The sequence below is a fragment of the Dromiciops gliroides genome, chromosome 4 (assembly GCF_019393635.1).
Source record: "Dromiciops gliroides isolate mDroGli1 chromosome 4, mDroGli1.pri, whole genome shotgun sequence".
Lineage (NCBI taxonomy): Eukaryota > Metazoa > Chordata > Mammalia > Microbiotheria > Microbiotheriidae > Dromiciops > Dromiciops gliroides.
Window position 1 is genome coordinate 233,426,671 of NC_057864.1, and position 17,582 is coordinate 233,444,252.

General features: G+C 41.2%; 1 pseudogene; it reads left to right on the forward strand.

Annotated features, from left to right (window-relative positions):
* Positions 1–1,073: 1,073 nt before the first annotated feature.
* LOC122754907 overlaps positions 1,074–17,582 on the forward strand; it is a 29,058-nt pseudogene continuing 12,549 nt past the window's right edge.

Below are 17,582 nucleotides of genomic sequence, written 5' to 3' on the forward strand. Positions count from 1 at the left end.
ATCAAGAATGATTCTATTATTGTACTGACTTTTGTTAACGTGATTCTTAAGTAGAATATGGGTAATAAGGAACTGTGCATGAAGTAAATCTTATTATTTTTTTTTTGCGGGGCAATGGGGGTTAAGTGACTTGCCCAGGGTCACACAGCTAGTAAGTGTCAAGTGTCCGAGGCCGGATTTGAACTCAGGTACTCCTGAATCCAGGGCCAGCGCTTTATCCATTGCGCCACCTAGCTTGCCCCAAGTAAATCTTATTTTATTTTATTTTTTTGCAGGGCAATTGGGGTTAAGTGACTTGCCCAGAGTCACACAGCTAGTAAGTGTTAAGTGTCTGAGGTCGGATTTGAACTCAGGTCCTCCTGACTGCACCACCTAGCCGCCCCAAATCTTATTTTTAAAAAACCATAACAACACAAAAACCCAAGCCCTGTCTTTTATTCCCCACCAGGCAGTGCATCTACCTAACCCCAGAGAACCCTCAGAAGATTCCCCCTCCCAGCCCATCTTCATTGGCAAGGCCTCCACTTGGGTGGAGAAAGTGGAAGAAGGGTGGGGACTAGGAAGGAATATAGGCTCCTCCACTTAAAAAAACGTGGGAAGAGCTCCTCCACTAAAAGTCTGTGCCAAAGAGCTTGGACAGACGGCAGTGCACAGCAGTCCTTGGGGCTACTTTCCCATTACTCTTCTCACAGCAGGCAGCTTCTCCAGAAGTGATGGGTCACTACCGGGTGCGTGTGGTCGCTGGGAGCTTTGCAGCTGTGGCTGGTGGGGAAGAATGCCAAAGTGGAACTGGGGCTGAGGCTGCGTCCAGCTTGGGGACTGGTCAGTGAGGGGTGAGGATGTGAAGGGGAGGTCCAGGAACTGGGTATTCTGGGTGCCACAGACCAGGACAGCTAAGAGAGGATTAGCAAAGGGCTCTGAGCTATAGGGATTTTTAGCACTGCTCTGCTGATCCCTGGCTGGAGGGCAGGAGACCAAAATAAGTTAGAGCACAAGGGACACCTGGAACCTCTCCTGTTCCTGGCCAATGGACTTGGGCAGGAAAAAATCTTGAGAGGGCATGGTCATGTAGAATGGCCTCCTGGGATGTCCATGAGAAGTCATCTACATCAGAGCCAAAAAGGCAGAGAGGTGAGGGAGGAAATGTGAAAGGAATGCTAGATGATTTAGACATAAAAGGTGATACCATAGGTAAATTAGGAGAGGAAGGAATAGTTTAGCCCTCAGATCTTTGGAAAGGAGAACAGTTTAAGACCAAACAAGAGATAGAGAATATTATGAAATACAAAATGGATGATTTTGATTACATTAAATTAAAAAGTTTTTGTACAAACAGAAGCAATGCATCCAAAATTAGAAGGGAGGCAGAAAGCTGGGAAACAATTTTTATAGCCAGTACTTCTGATAAAGGCCTCATTTCTAAAATATATCAGGAACTAAATCAAATTTATAAGAATCCAAGTCATTCCCCAATTGAGAAATGGTCAAAGGATAGGAACAGGCAGTTTTCTGATGAAGAAATCAAAGCTATCTATTGCCATATGAAAAAATGCTTTAAATCACTATTTTGTTTTGTGGCAGTTGGGGTTAAGTGACTTGCTCAGGGTCACACAGCTAGTAAGTTAAGTGTCTGAGGCCAGATTTGAACTCAGGTCCTCCTGAATCCAGGGCTGGTGCTCTATCCACTGCTCCACCTAGCTGCCCCTCTAAATCACTCTTGATTAGAGAAATGCAAATTAAAACAACTTTGAGGTACCACCTGACACCTATCACAAAAAAGGAAAATAATAAATGTTGGAGAAGTTGTGGAAAAATTGGAACACTAATGCATTGTTGGTGGAGCTGTGAACTGATCCAACCATTCTGGAGAGCAATTTGGAATTATGCCCAAAGGGCTATAAAGCTGTGCATACCCTTTGACCCAGAAATACCACTCTTGGGTCTTTTTCCCAAAGAGATCATAAAAAAGGGAAAAGGACCCACATGTACAAAAATATTTATAGCTGCTCTTTTTGTGGTGGCAAGGTATTGGAAATTGAGGGGATGCCCATCAATTGAGGAATGGCTGAACAAGTTGTGGTATACGAATGTAATGGAATTCTATTGTACTGTAAGAAACGATGAGCAGGTTGATTTCAGAGAAACCTGGAAGGACTTGCATGAACTATGCTGAGCGAGATGAGCAGAACCAGGAGAACATTGTACACAGTATCATCTATATTATGTGTTGATCAGCTGTGATAGACATGATTCTTCTTAGCAATACAACGGTACAAAATAGTTCCAAAGGACTCACGATGGAAAATGCTATCCAAATCCAGAAGAAAAAAAAACTGTGGAATATGGATGCACATTAAACCCTACTGTTTCTTTTGGTTTTGGTGCTGTTGTTTTTCTTTTTTTGTGTTTTTTTTTTTTGCCCTGATTCTTCTTTCGCAGCATGACTAATGCAGAAATAAGTTTAATGTGACTGTACATATATAACCTGTATCAGATTACTTGCTGTCTTGGGAGGGAGAGAGGGAGGGAGAAAAATTTGAAACTAGAAATCTTATAAAAACAAATGTTCAAAACTCTTTCTACATGTAACTAGAAAATAATAAAATACTTTTTTTTTATTTTTTAAAAAGAAGGAATGCTAGACTTGGAGCCAGAGGATCTCACTCAGCCACTGAGGGGTTAGTTTGTTACTGGGTGGCCAAACCACCAGAATTCCCTGGGAATAGTCCCCATTGGCCTACTTCTCAGACATGATGGTTGTATTGGAAGGTGAGAAAAGTTCTATGGAAGTGTGACATGTTTCCATTGTTATCCCTGTGGGCACCTAGCCCCTTCCTCTCTTCAGTTTGTTTAGAATGTCAGAAGCAGCTAGGTGGTACAGTGGATAAAGCACCAGACCTGGATGCAGGAAGACCTGAGTTCAAATCCAGCCTCAGACACTTGATACTTACTAGCTGTGTGACCGTGGGCAAGTCACTTAACCCTCATTGCCCGCCCCCCCCCCCAAAAAAAAAGACTTTGTTTAGAATGTCAATGTTTTTCTGGCTCCATCAAATCTACCTTTTCTCCCTCCCTCCCTCCCACCCAACTTACTACTCATAGCAACATAAAAACATAATCTTGGGGTTTTTTTTGTTTTTTGCAGTTAAGTGTTAAGTGACTTGCCGAGGGTCACATAGCTAGTAAGTGTCTGAGTTCGGATTTGAACTCAGGTCCTCCTGAATCCAGCGCCAGTGCTTTACCCACTGTGCCACCTAGCTGCCTGAAAAGCATAATCTTGCTAACAGAGTCAATTACATGAGCTGATCCAAAGTGAAATGTTCTGTGTACATCCCTTACCTGACTCACAAGTGGTTCCCTCACTAACTGTGGTCTTAGTCAAATATTTGTCTCCCCTTTGGGCCTGTTTCCTCTTTCGAGCAGAGTGGGGGTCATTTGACCTGCAATATTCCCTGCCCCACAGACTCCCTCTCCTCTCCTCCCCTTGACTTTAACTTGGCAGTAGATGTTGAGACTATCTGTTTCCTCTTGTATTTTAAATGTCAAAAGAACCAGATGCAAAGGAGATGGGGGCTAGAGGGGGATTAAAGGGCAGGACCAGAAGAACCCCAACAGGTTCAGCAATACTCCCAGATTTAGGGACTTAGCAGGAACTTGACCAAAGTGACTCAGACATACCACAGACAACTTTCTCTACAGTTTTATTCTCTTCCACCCCAAGGTGAGACTGCAGGCTAGCCAGAGATTCTGTTTACAGCATCCCAGGCCCACCCTGTATCTAGTACAGTGGAGGGAAGGGGGAGGGCAGGAGAAGAGAGACTTGGGGAGCCCAAGACATCCCCCCATTCCAGTAGTGACTGTGGTTTCCTCCTTTGGGAACCTGTTCCACCCATTTGGTCCTCAATCTAGGTTTTGTTTCTACAAATCAGTTTTAATTGCATTATTTTAGTTGCAAAGAAAAAAAAAGGTTTGTAAATTTTTTTAAAAAACCAAAAAACTCATAATTATGTATTGTATTGAATAGTTGTTTATATTTCTTGGTGAACTAGGAGCTATGGCAACAGAATCAAACTGGGAAAATCCTTAGATTAAATTAGGTGATGATCAGATCTGCTATTTGGGACTTTGGTAGTGAGAGGCAGGGTAGGCTGTGATAGTGTTTAGATATACTAGGTCAGGGGCAGCCAGGTGGCACAGTGAATAGAGTGCTAGTCCTGGATTCCGGAGGACCTGAGTTCAAATCTGGCCTCAGACACTTGATACTTACTAGCTGTGTGACCCTGGGTGAGTCACTTAACCCCAATTGCCACACACACACACACACAAACACACAAAAGAAAGAAAGAAGGAAAGAAAAAAAGGAAAAGTAGATATACTGGGTCAGTCTTGCTGCTTGTATTACTTTTTCAATATATTTCAAATGAAGAAAAAAAAAGAAATGTACTATGTACAAACTAATGGCAATATTGTGCAATGATCAGCTGTGAATGACTTAGCTATTCTCAGGAATACAATATTCCAAGACAACTCTAAAGGATTTAGGTAAAAAAAAGTTATCTATCCCCAGAGAAAGAATTGATGGTGTCTGAATACAGATTGAAGCATAATTTTTAACTTAAATTTTATTGAGGTTTTTGTCTGTTTTCTATCACAACATGACTAATATGGAAATGTTTTGCATGACTACACAAATATAACCCATATCCAATTGCTTGCTTTCTCACTGGAGGGGGAAGGAAAGGGAGAGAGGAAAGGAGGGAGTGTGGGAGAGAATTTGGAACACAAAGGTTTTTTTTTTAATTCTGAATAGAATTTTATTTTCCAAAATATATGTAAAAATAAATTTTTAACATCAATTAAAAAAAAAAACTTTGTGTTCCAACTTCTCTACCCCGCCTTCATTCCCACCCCCTACCCACAAGAACTCAATCAATTCAAAATAAGTTATACATGAGTAGTCATGGAAAAATTCCCATATTAGCTAGTTGTGAGAGAAAACAGTCAAAAAAACCCAAAACTTCAGATTAAGGAATTGTCAAAGAGGAAATGAAAAAAAAAATTTAAATGTGTTTCCATCTGTTTTCAGATACTATCAATTCTTTCTCTGCAGATGGGCTGCAATCTTCATAAGTCCCTCAGGGTTACATTGGATCATTGCCTTGCTGAAAACAACCACATGCTTCCCAGCAGATCATCCCCCACTATTGCTGTTATTTTGTATACAGTACATTTCACTCTGCTTCAGCTCATGTAGGTCTCTCCAGGTTTTCCCCGATAGCATGCTGTTCATCACAACCTCTATATAGTACCTTAAGCTTGACAGAGAATCTTTTTCACAAAAGCCCAGTAAAGTAGGTATCATACATTTTGCCATTATAATCAATCATAACTATTTCCCTCCATCCCACTCCCTTCCCATGACATTTACTCTTCTTTTTACCTATTCCTCCTCAGAGGTGCCTTACTTCTGACTATCCTCTCCCTCGCTCTGCACTCCCTTTTTTCACTCTTCCTTCCTTAGATTGCTCCTCCCAATTGGGTATGAAAGCTATTCCCTCCATGAGCCCACTCCAATGAGATCAGGGTCCCTGAGCTAATTCTGTGTTCTAAATTTTTCTTCCTCCCTCCCTCCTCAACCCTCCCTATGAGATCAAGCAATTCAGTATGTCATACTGGTGCAGTAATGCAGAACATCTTCATCTTCCTTGAAAGTGGACCACAAAGTTTTAAAAACAAATGTTAAAAAAAGGTTTTTTTATGTAATTGTGGCGAAATAAAATACTAAATAAATTTTTTAAAAAGAAAAAAAAACCCAATAAAAGACTTTTGTCTTTTATTGACAAAAAAAACCCCAAACAAACCTGAAAACAAAACAAATGTAGTCAAGCAAAACAAATTCCCAAATTGATTAAAATCTGTATCCTGAGTCTAACATCTCTGTATTAGAAGGTGGGTAGCATGTTTCATCAGGAATCCTCTGAAAACAGGGTGGGGGCAGCTAGGTAGTGCAGTGGATGAAGCACCCACCCTAGATTCAGGAGGATCTGAGTTCAAATCTGGCCTCAGAAACTTGACACTTACTATCTGTGTGACCCTGGGCAATTAATTTAACCCTCATTGCCCTGCCCCCCCCCCAAAGAGGTAGGGTTTCTTTATACCATTTAAGCATTATGTGTTATATCTGACAGCAAAGAATTCTTGGAGGCCTCTTGGGGAAAATCACATCTTCTTTGTACTTCTATTTCCTCTTCTGTGAAGTGAAATGTCATCAATGATGGCTCAGGTCCTCTCTAATTCTTATATTCTAAGGTTTTCTAATTCTTAGGCCATAAAGAAGATTAGAGACAGAATAGCCAACTGGAGGATTCCAACAATTTTGTAATAATGAGGAAAATGGGTGTATGTCAAGCACTGATTATGTGTCTGCCATGGATGAAATCTCCGAAGGATTTCAGAAACAATGCGGCTTCTGCCTTCCCAAGGTTCCCAATCTAGTTTAGGTTGTGGGCCCGTGGTCCAGTTGATGACATACACACAAAGCAATAAACTGGTCTGTTATCAATTAGGTGTTTTCTCCTTTTCTCTAGTGTCTCCTTGTACAAGTTCTCCCTATTATTATCTTCCCCCCTGTTCTTTCTGTTGCACTCTCCCTTTTTTTCTACTCTCTTTTGCCTGCTTTCTCTTTCTTCCTTTACTTCTTTTTTTTTTTTTTTTTGGTGAGGCAATTGGGGTTAAGTGACTTGCCCAGGGTCACACAGCTAGTAAGTGTCAAGTGTCTGAGGCTGGATTTGAACTCAGGTCCTCCTGACTCCAGGGCCAGTGCTCTATTCACTGCACCACCTAGCTGCCCCACTTCCTTTACTTCTAGAAGAGGTGGGAATAAACATGACAGAGGTTAGGAGAAAAGTTTGTGGACCAGGCTACCTGAATTGGAGAGTTTGTGTAGTTAAATGAGGCTGTTAAGGAATTTGGGGGCCAAATTTAAGCAGACCTTGAAGGTCAAGTTAAGGACTTTGGACATTTTCCTGAAGGCAGTGGGGAACTATGCAATGAAAAGTGGTATTTTAAGAAGATTAATCTGCATAAAGTGGAGTGCAGAGAAACAGGAGACAGTGATACCAATCAGGTTGCAACAGTACAAGAACAGGGTAGCAATGGATCTGGGACATCACAAAAGAGGATTCAACAGAGCTGGATGACTAGAGATGGTGGAACAAGGAAGACAATGAAGAGCAGATGTGAGTAGGCTCACAATTTAGGGAACATATGATACATATGGCAATAGACAAGTTATCTTTGAATTCATTGTGGGACATCAAGAGGAGACAGACTTTTGGTAGCTAAGAATATAGGACTGGAGACCCAGTTGAAAGGTCCAGACTAAAGATGTAGATTTGGAATAGATTTGGCAGTATAACACAGAAGTGATAACTGAAGCCATGAAAGTATGAGTAGAGAAAATATGAATATGAAAAGAGAAAGTATGAAGGAGACCCGGAGAAAATGACAAAACCTTGTAGAATATGGGCAGCAAGAAAGGGGGGCATGAATGGAAGGCAATGTCTGAAGAAATTTCAGAGATAAAGGAGGAAAGTAACTTATCAGTGAGGTAAGAAAAGGCTCCAATAAGATGTAGAGGAAATTATAGTAAAAACTCCTTTGAGCTCATCAGAAGAGAGCATGCAACTTGTATCCTGCAAGATAACAGATCAAGTGACTCTCTTTCTCAAGATCCTACAATGCAATCACACCACAAAATTTTGCATAATTTGGTCCTACAAACAAACACTTTGCTCAAATCAGCTTGGTCTCCTCCATTCACCAAACATGCTATGTTCAGTTCCATCTACCTAGCTTTGCTGCTATTTTTGCCCTCCTGCATCTACCCTCCATAACCACCCTCCATAACTTTCTCAGCCAAGTTTCTTGTCTTGAAGGTGCCTTGCTAGGTCATCATATTCATTCCTTTGCATCTAAATCTGATCTCATCCCAGACCAGCATTGGAATCTGTCCACAGGTTACAATGTTCTTCTATTGCAACACCATCCTCGTCAGGGGTCTTTTCTTCTGGGATAGCCAGGTTTTCCTTTCTCTTATTTCCACCTGCCCTTTTCCACAGCTGCTGGTCCCTCACCTGTTATACTACAGAGTTGATTCATGGCCAGACAAACATTCTTCTCTGATGGGGGAATTTTTTACCAGGTTCGAAGGGTGGGACTCTGCAGTTGGAAAAATTTGGAGGAGTCAGGGAGGGACAGGTACCTCTAACCCAGGTTCTTCACCCATTAAGACTTTTCCCTCCCCCAACCCTCCAAATCAATGACCTGATTCTGTATTATTTTTAATCCAATTCAACATTTATTAAAGGACAAGTATGAACAAGGCACTGGAAGACAAACACAAATAACTACAAGATGATTTAAGCTTAGAGGAAGGGTCAAACAATGCAAGATTCAAAGAAGTAGATCCCACCTCTTTGGGCATATCAGGAAAGGTATCATGGGAGGTGACTCTCAAAGGAAGAGAAAGATGTCAATAGATGGATGTGGGGATGGATAATGGATATTCCACACATGGGGAAAGTGTCCCAGTTTAGGTGTGTGTGAAGGGCAGTAATGTGAAATAACATGAGAAAGGTAGGATGGATCCAGATCAGGGAGAGCCTTGAAGGCTAGGTTGAAAATTTGTATTTTATTCTGTAAGCATGGGGAGCCACAGGAGGTTGGGAACAGAGCAAGGACAGCTTCAAATCTGTATTGTCTAGAGTGTTCTGGCAGCACTGAAGGGTGACCTAGAAAGGAAGAGCCTGGAGGCCAGGAAAGCTCTTAGAAGGTTGTTATAATGGTCCAGGCCAAAAGTAACAAGGGATGTGATTACTGTGGAAAAGGTCAAAACTGACCTGCTCCCCAGAATTCTTTCCATCCTCCTTTCTAATTTCTAACTACCCTCATCCCATCCTAATCTCCATTTAACCACCACAGATACTGAACACTGGTAGGGGAGGTCACCTGCATGTCGTCCAAAGGGAAACAGCCTGTCTGACCTATCTATTGATCCCTCTGCCCTCCTGATGACTTGGCTGACTGAGGGCTCCTGGGGCTTCCATCAGCTCTCTATGCTCATGATGCCCTTCGGCTCTGGGACATCATCTCCCGGTGAGGAGGTGGCACCTAGTGGAGGGATGGAGTAGAGCTCTGGAAAACGGGAACATGGACCTGGGCATCCCAATGGTGAAGGGGCAGGAACTAGAGGATTTAAACAAGGCAAACAAGATGACCAAGCCTGAAAGGATATATGGAAGGCGTATGAGATGGTGGCCAGAGTCTGAGAAAGAGAAGGTTGTTGCAGGGGGTGGAGCTGTTTATATTATCTGTGCTTCTAGGGGAACAATCACAGCTCCCATTAACATGGTATGTTACTCACAACTGCCTGTGAAATAGGTGGTACATGGACAAGTATTAGAGATGTTGAATGGTGTATCCATTTTACAGGTGAGGAATCTGAGATTCAGCAACATTAAGGGACTTGTCCTTGGATATACAGTAATGAGAAACAAATTAAGTGGGGCCTATGGAAAAGCAGGTTTGAATGAATGACTAAGTGAGGACAAAGTTGTCTAGGGAAATGTAGCTATCTGAATGGAGAAAGAGACAGGGGGAGGACAGAGAGACACAGAGACACAGAGAAAGAGACAGAAACAGAGAGTACAGTACAGGGAGAAGAATATCAGTAGATATCCAATAATTTGCAGAATCCTAGAAAAAAAAGTCAATAAATCAAATACGTGGTAAAAATGCACAAAACATGGGCAATAAGTAAAATGGCATATTAGCATCAATAGGACCATGAGAAGAACAACTCATGACAAGAACATGACTATGGAAAGATATAGTTTAATTTTTTTTTTTTGTGAGACAGTTGGGGTTAAGTGACTTGCCAGGATCACACACAGCTAGTGTCAAGTGTCTGAGGTCAGATTTGAACTCAGGTCCTCCAGACTCCAGGGCTGGTGCTCTATCCACTGTGCCACCTAGCTGCCCACATATATTTTAATCTAAAGGAAAATGAGAACAAGGAAAAAGGTAAGAAGCATATTTTAAGCTCCAAACCTGAATCAGGAAAGTATGATGCTTCTGTTTTGGGACTGGAATAAAATGAGTCACTCACACCATATCCTATTTGAGAACAGTAAGTTCACTCAAACATAGTACATATAGCATATTCAGCAAAGATAGAGCTTAAGTTCAGTAGCTACCCTCACCTTCATATTTAGCATGATTGTTCACAGTGTCAGAAAAAATGGCTTAAATCCAACAACACTGGGAAATTGATAAAACCTAAAGTATACTAACTACTTATGGGCTGGGCTCTAATATCTTAGGCCATGGTTCTCCCAAATTGATGATGCAATGAAAATTTTTGAGCATGTGCCTCCAAAATATGTATATTTATTTAGAATTTATATGCATTCATTTATACTATAATTTATATATGCATATTAGTACAATGTATTAATGTACTAATAATTATCTATAATTATGTGTAAAACACACAAAAATAGAAATACAAAAAGTATGAGATAAAGATGAGATGCAGGAATTTACTAACTCAAGCAATGGAGTGATGAGTTTTGGTATATACTTCAGGAAAACCCTTTTGGCCACTGTGTGGATGGAATGGAGAGGGGAAGAAAGTAGAAGGGCTGTTAGTGGCCACTGCAGTAATAAGACTGACTGGCCATGTGAGAAAGGAGACTGAACTGACATGGAGATAGAAGTGACAATATCTGAAAGCTTCCTGAATATGTGAGGGGAAGGAAAGTAAGATCAGCCAAAGGATAGTTCCCATCCTGGCTGATTGGGAGAGCAAATCCCAAAGCTTCATAGAAAGGATGGAATAAGATCCCATGACTTAAACAGCTATAGGCAAAACCAGACCAGGAAAGGTGGGAAGCTCTCAAGAATGAAAGTTTGAGCAACAAATGCCAATGAGGTAGAAAACTAAGCCAACAAAGCCTTTTAAAAGGCCCTTATTTAATATGGAAAATGGGTAAATAACTAAGGATGAACACAAAAGAGTAGGACAATCCTATAATAATAGTTCCATGCAGAGTCTGCAAAGTTTCAAGTCTGAAAATTAACAATATTAAAAGACTTTCTAAGCTATATTTGGGCCAAAAAAAGGCCCAAAGAAGGGATAGGACTCGTGCTCTGGTGGGTGGGATGATGAAAGATGGGGTGAAGAAAGATCTTGGATTGAAAAGAAGAAAGAGGGTGAAAAGGAAACTGAAACCCAAGACAAGTAGGGAGATAGTATGGTTGTTTATGGTTGTTCAGTTGTGTATGACTCATTCTAAACCTATCTGGGGTTTTCTTGGCAAAGAGTGATTTGCCATTTCCTTCTACAGCTCATTTTTCAGACAAGGAAACTGAGGCAAACAGGGTTAACACACCAGAATTAGTAAATGCCTGAAGTCCAAACTAAACTCAGTTCTTCATGACGCCTGACTCTAGGCTGGTGCTGTACACCCAGAGCCACCTAGTGGTCTCTAGCTGGAGAGCAACTAAATCCTTTGGACAAGTTCTACTCACTAGGTCCAAAGGAATGAAATCCCAGGGTCCTAAAGACCTGAAAAACATGCTTGCTAAACTAATGTTAGTGATGTATGAAAGGTCAGGGGAATGGGAGAGATGCTGCAGGCCTGGAGAAGGACAAAGGTCCACTGTCCAAAGAGGGAAGAGAGGGTAGAAGACTTGAGAGGAATGGATTAGCTTTCAATCACTCAAAGAGCCAGCATGGGAAGAGGTGTTATATTTCTTCTGTGTGGCCTCAGGGGACAGCACTAGGAGCAATGGGACAAGTGGTAGAGAAGGAAGACCTAAATTATGATGTAAGGAAAAGCTATAGAGTTACCCAAATGGTAATGGGCTCCCTCAGGTTTGCCCTCAGAAGTCAAATAAAGGCAGTCTGGGGTAAAACAGCTGTTCCTTAAATTTCCTTCTAACTACAATTCTGTGATTCTGGCCTGATTATCTTCAGCTGCTCTTCCCTGACCCCCTTCCCTCTTGGGGAACAGGTATGTACAAGGAATAGTCCAACTCCATTATTCAGGGGATGAGGTTGTGCAGAGTCACCCTGAGCTACACGCTTGGTGCTGAGAGATCACTGAGATTGGGCTGTGTGGGGTCCAGGACCGAGGTAAGACTCCACATCTCCCATGCTGATAAATCATCTCTCTTCTAAACACTTTCTAGAGACCTCTCTAAAAGCCTCCCTGAGCTCCTCTACCTTCATAAAGCACTTTGCAGTCCTAGTAACCACCTAAGATGATCTCTGACCCAGGCCCCTAACACTTCCCTACATTCCAAGTGTTGACAAACAAAACAGAGACAGAAACAACCCCAGCTCACAAACACAATGCACCAAGAACAACATAAGGCAGATGGAACCATGTGGCAAAAGGATTGTGTTGCCAGCAGGTAGATTTTAGCATCTCCATCCTCCAACTTCATCACCTCTCTTCAAGGATAAAAGTGAGACATTTCTTCCATCAAGGACTAAGTTTCTCTTTCCTCACTTCTAGTCCTCTGGCTGTCCCTGGCTACCCGTGCCTGCTGTAGGCCACCACATACAGTCGTTCTGCAAATCTAAACTGGTATCTAAACTTACAGTGTAAGTTTACTTGTCAGAATACAAAAACTTGTGAGTATAGGAAATGATTTCACTTCTAAAACCCTCTCAAAGTGATGGGAGAAATGAGACTTTGGCTCATACAACTTCTAAGAGCCAATATTTTCTGAAGTCCACACAACCCAAGATCTTGGCCACTTCATGAGGACACCAGCCTTTTATTTCTCCCTGAGTCTTCTGTTTCATCTACAAACTCTTCTCCTCTAGGGTTTCCTGTCTCTTTCCAGTCCCGTGCTGAGCCCTGCCACTTTGTCACTATGTGCATCTTCACATGCTCAGCCATTAATCTTAATGAATGAATGAATTAATTAATTAATTAATTAATTAATCTGAATGCTGATTCAGCCATTAATCGGGGACAGGAACATGTGGAGAGAAAAAATAAATTAGAAATATGAATTCCTGAGTGTGTACAGGCCAAATACCTTTCTTTATCACAGGAAGGGTTTTGAGGAATGGAACTAAGGGCTCAGGTCTCTAGATCCCTAAGTGCCTTCAGTCTCTCCCCACCACAGCTAGACTGGTATCCTTGGGTCCCTAATGCTCCATGCACTATGAGAGACTACCACTAATCACAAAGCATGTATAATCATTATCATCACTGGCAAAAGGGAAAGTAAACCAAAGTCACAAATAAGGGATCAGAGTTAGAAATGGATGTCCAGACATCCTCCCACTACAGCTACATTTGGCTGTGCCTGTACCATTTCCAAATCTGTTCTGCTTTCCCATAAGTTCATGAGCATGAATTGAATACAGAATTGCTGGAGTTGGGAACATGATGTTTTTGTAGAAAGGAATGCATACGGTAGTGGAAAGATTTTTGAATTTAGAGAACTCAGTTCAGATCTTGTCCTCAGATACCTCCTGTGTTAAGAGTGGACAAATTTCAACTTTTCAGGACTGAGTTTCCTCTCTGGTAAAAGAAGGCATTTGAATATAATGTTATTTCAGCTTTAAATGAACTATATGACATTCTCTGATTGAGTTTAACTGCTTTCCTGATGATGCCTAGCCTCTTGGATGGGCCACAGAAGCACAATGACTACAGGGTTGTGGCTTTTAACTTTGACAAATGGCTGGAAGACGATTTTCTAGTTCCTAATTAATTCAAATAAGAGGAAGCAATGATCATTCCCTCTCCATGGCTCTCCCTATATATATATGTCTCCTAACATTTCAGAAGGCCCTTGCAGTAGAAAGCAAAAGATGTGATCTTGCCCTCATCAAACAGCTAGAGCTACACATCTCATCTAAAACCAAAGGTGGAAATGGCCGTCACCATTTTGCTGTCCTTGAGAGTTGGTAAGAGCCACCCTGAAACCCCCACTTTAGGAATGAGGGACCTCTCTTAAGGGATAAGTGGATGCCAACCAACTTGCCTCCCAAACGAAGCGCTTGAATCCAGGTCATGTGACTCATAATGTCTAAGGTTCTCATTTTACAGTTACTGTGACCATACCATATTTGTGGGAAGAGGAGGAAATGATTTGTATTTTCCCTGAAAACCTATTAAATAGGCCTTTGTGGGAGCTGAAAGTGCCTTGAATGTGGTCTTTGCAGTCCCTTCAAGACAACCCTTCTGGCCATCTCTTTCTTTGGGAATGGCTGGAGAACCCCAGAGCTCCCTCCTGGAATCCAACACCAACCCCAGCTTTGAGCCCACCCTGCACCCCCATTGCAAGGGGACACAGGCCCACAGCCTAGTAATCTCTTTCACTATAACAGAAAGAAACCTCATATGGGGGAACATAGCCATCTTTCCTGGCTCAGAGTGTTAGAGTAGTTCTCCAAATGGCCAATAAAGGTCTGTCCTGCCTGAATACAGCTAAGCCTTTTTTATGCTGTTTGCAGTCATCATTCAGTACCACCACTAAGGGGTAGGAGGTTTTATGCCCTTCTTTTTGCTGGGAATTTCCTAATTTGCTTCTTCCTAGCTGTGTGCGGGTACCCTGCACTTTTGGTACAAACTTCAGTCAGATCTTGTCTTTGTCAACCAGATCAGAACCAGCCTCGAACCTGTGAATGTCCAGAGCTGAGCAGAGCAGGCCAGAGACAGGAAAGTCGCGAATTAAGTAAAGTTTTATTCTCAAAGTGAGGCTTGCAAGCAAGGAGGAGCTATAGACACATGTGCCAGGGCCCCACCCCTAGTGGGGGGGGGCCGAGGCAGTGTGGGGAGATCTCACTACTTATACTAGAAGCTGCTCAGTGAGTTGTAGCCCTCACAATGAGGAAGCAGCGAGAAGCAGCATGTGACAAGTTTGATTCACTGCAGGATATTCCAACTTTGCCCAATGTTTGTCTTTGATCAGAGAACACCTGGTGAATTGTGTGACTAGCCCAGGGGGTGAGATCATTCAGAGGGTGGTCACAAAGGATTGTTGAACCGCCAAGCTCAGGGCTCAGCTTGCTTCCTGGGACCTTAGCTCTGGAAAACAGGAGGTCTAAGTTTTACTTTGTCATTTCCTCCTCTTAGCCAAAGGGAAGGGGTCTCAAAGGGCCCCTACCTTTCTGGCCAGTAACCACAAGAGGCCAGTTCAGTCAGGACAAGATATTGCCCAGGGGGGTAGTTCCTTGAGGGGACCTACTGGGGAAGTGTGTCCCAGGTATCATTGCTAGACATTTGTTTGCTTGCAAGCAGAAAAGTGGGGGATCAAGAATGCAGAGGGAGAAAATGCCAGCACACATTTGAGTCAGGGCCTTGGTGGCTGGGCACATAACAAAAGAAAACCAAACAAAAGCTTAGGACAGTATATTCAGCCTTCATCTGGAATCTTGGGACAGCTGTCTCATCTGGGTGTCAGCTGCTTCTGGGTCAATACTAGACAAACCTTAAGGTCCCTGGAGGGTTCTGCCATTTGCTCCAGAGCAGAGACATTCTTCAGATGATACAGGAGTACACACACATAAGTTTGGCAGCTGTGGGAGCTGGTGGGAGCCCTTAGAAACAAGGATTGATTGCATATAGAGATGGTCCAGTTTCCTAGCCATGCAGGACTAGGTTCAAACAATGCAATAAGGTTTTTCATAAATTACATTAATGTCAGATTACACATTGAGAGGGGAGATTTACATGTCATCAAGGTGACCAAGAAACTTAGACATAAAACATCTTGAAACAAAGGACCAAAGTAATACAATAATTATCACCAATATTAACTAACATCAAGTCTCCCTGTATCCTAATAAACCAATCTTAGTATCCATTTAACCAGCACATTTTGAGTCCCAGATATCTCATATATGGTCCTTGGATATCTTTTCTGGGACAATTGGCTTTATTCCCAGGGCAGCTCTGAAGGGTCTTACTTCTCTGGTTCCAAATCCAGATATTCTGCTAGTAATAAAACTTAATCTAATTTGGTATCTTATAATCTTGAAACTTCAGAGAATTTTAGTTTATATATCCAATTTGTTGTTTCTATCCTTACCTAAATCCTGTACCTGATATAAAAATCCTTTAAAATTTTTGAGGGTCCAACTCTAAAATGAAGTCTCCTGCCCTTTAATATTATCAGACAGATACTTTTAAAATAGGAAAATAATTTCTTTACCATTATCAATACAATTTATGCATAAATCCAATTAATGCTTAATTAATAAATTCTTAATCCAATTTTGAAAACTTATTAGTAAAAGATATTCAAAGCCTAAATTTTCATGACAGATAAATTTAGAAGACAATTGTATACATCTCTACATGGTTCCTAGAAAAAAGTCTAATCCTGTTGCTTTTCTTAAAATTTACTATTCCATTTATTTAGAAAACTGGTTTTTTTTGGGGGGGGCAAGGCAATGAGGGTTAAGTGACTTGCCCAGGGTCACACAGCTAGTAAGTGTCAAGTATCTGAGGCCAGATTTGAACTTAGGTCCTCCTGAATCCAGGGCTGGTGTTTTATCCACTCTGCCACCTAGCTGCCCCAGAAAACTTTTATATTACATCTTTTTCTTATTACTTGCCTAATCCTTTCTCCCTTAGGAGGATATCATTCCTACATTATATTTTGATCACAAATACAAATTAAAATTGCAAAATGTTCATACTTGCATCTTATAATAGAAATTCAGAGATATCCTAGTATCAATCTATTATTTAATAGATTTTGTATTCTACTTACAAAACTTCTTTATTATAGTAATTTGCTATAAAAGAAAAACAGGTACATGGTTAGTGGTTAGTGAAATTTTGCTATTTAAGGTAAAAATTACTGGGAGCTACATAGTTATAATGGCGGGGGGCGGGGGGGATTTCTTAGCTCTGTTTGATTCCAGTCATGAGTCATATCTGACAGTCAATCAAAAGGTGTTAAAAGCAGGTCTCAGGATTAACCAGGTGAAAATTTTCCTTTTCAGAAAGGAAATAGCACAGTGGGGAAATGGAATCATGAGGATCCTACCTTGGGCCAGGGCAAAGTTGTCCTGGAAACTTTTTCCAAGTGGAGACATCCACCTTTAGCAGTTCCCAGACTACAGCACTTGCCATTTTCTACTATTGGCTTCATGACAATATGTAATCAAAGCTCAAAATAATAGTTACTTACAGTCCCAGGAATTTTTACCTTATATAGCAAAATTTCACTAACCACAACTTGAATATCTTTCCTGGTGTTTCCCTAACAGTTAACATTTCATTAACTGTACTTATAAATTAAAACTACCCATATTCTGGGGCTTCATAACATACATAAAATACCTGATAGTTGACTCATCATTAATATGTTGAAACTACATCTTTAAACCACCTTAAACACTTTCATAACAGCCAAGATTTTCAAATAAAAATTCACTATATATTAAATATTTAATAGTTTTCAAATATCTACTTTTTATCACATCCTTTTCAAAGCCCAATTCATGTGTAACAGCATCCAGATTAAATTGTTTTGTCTAA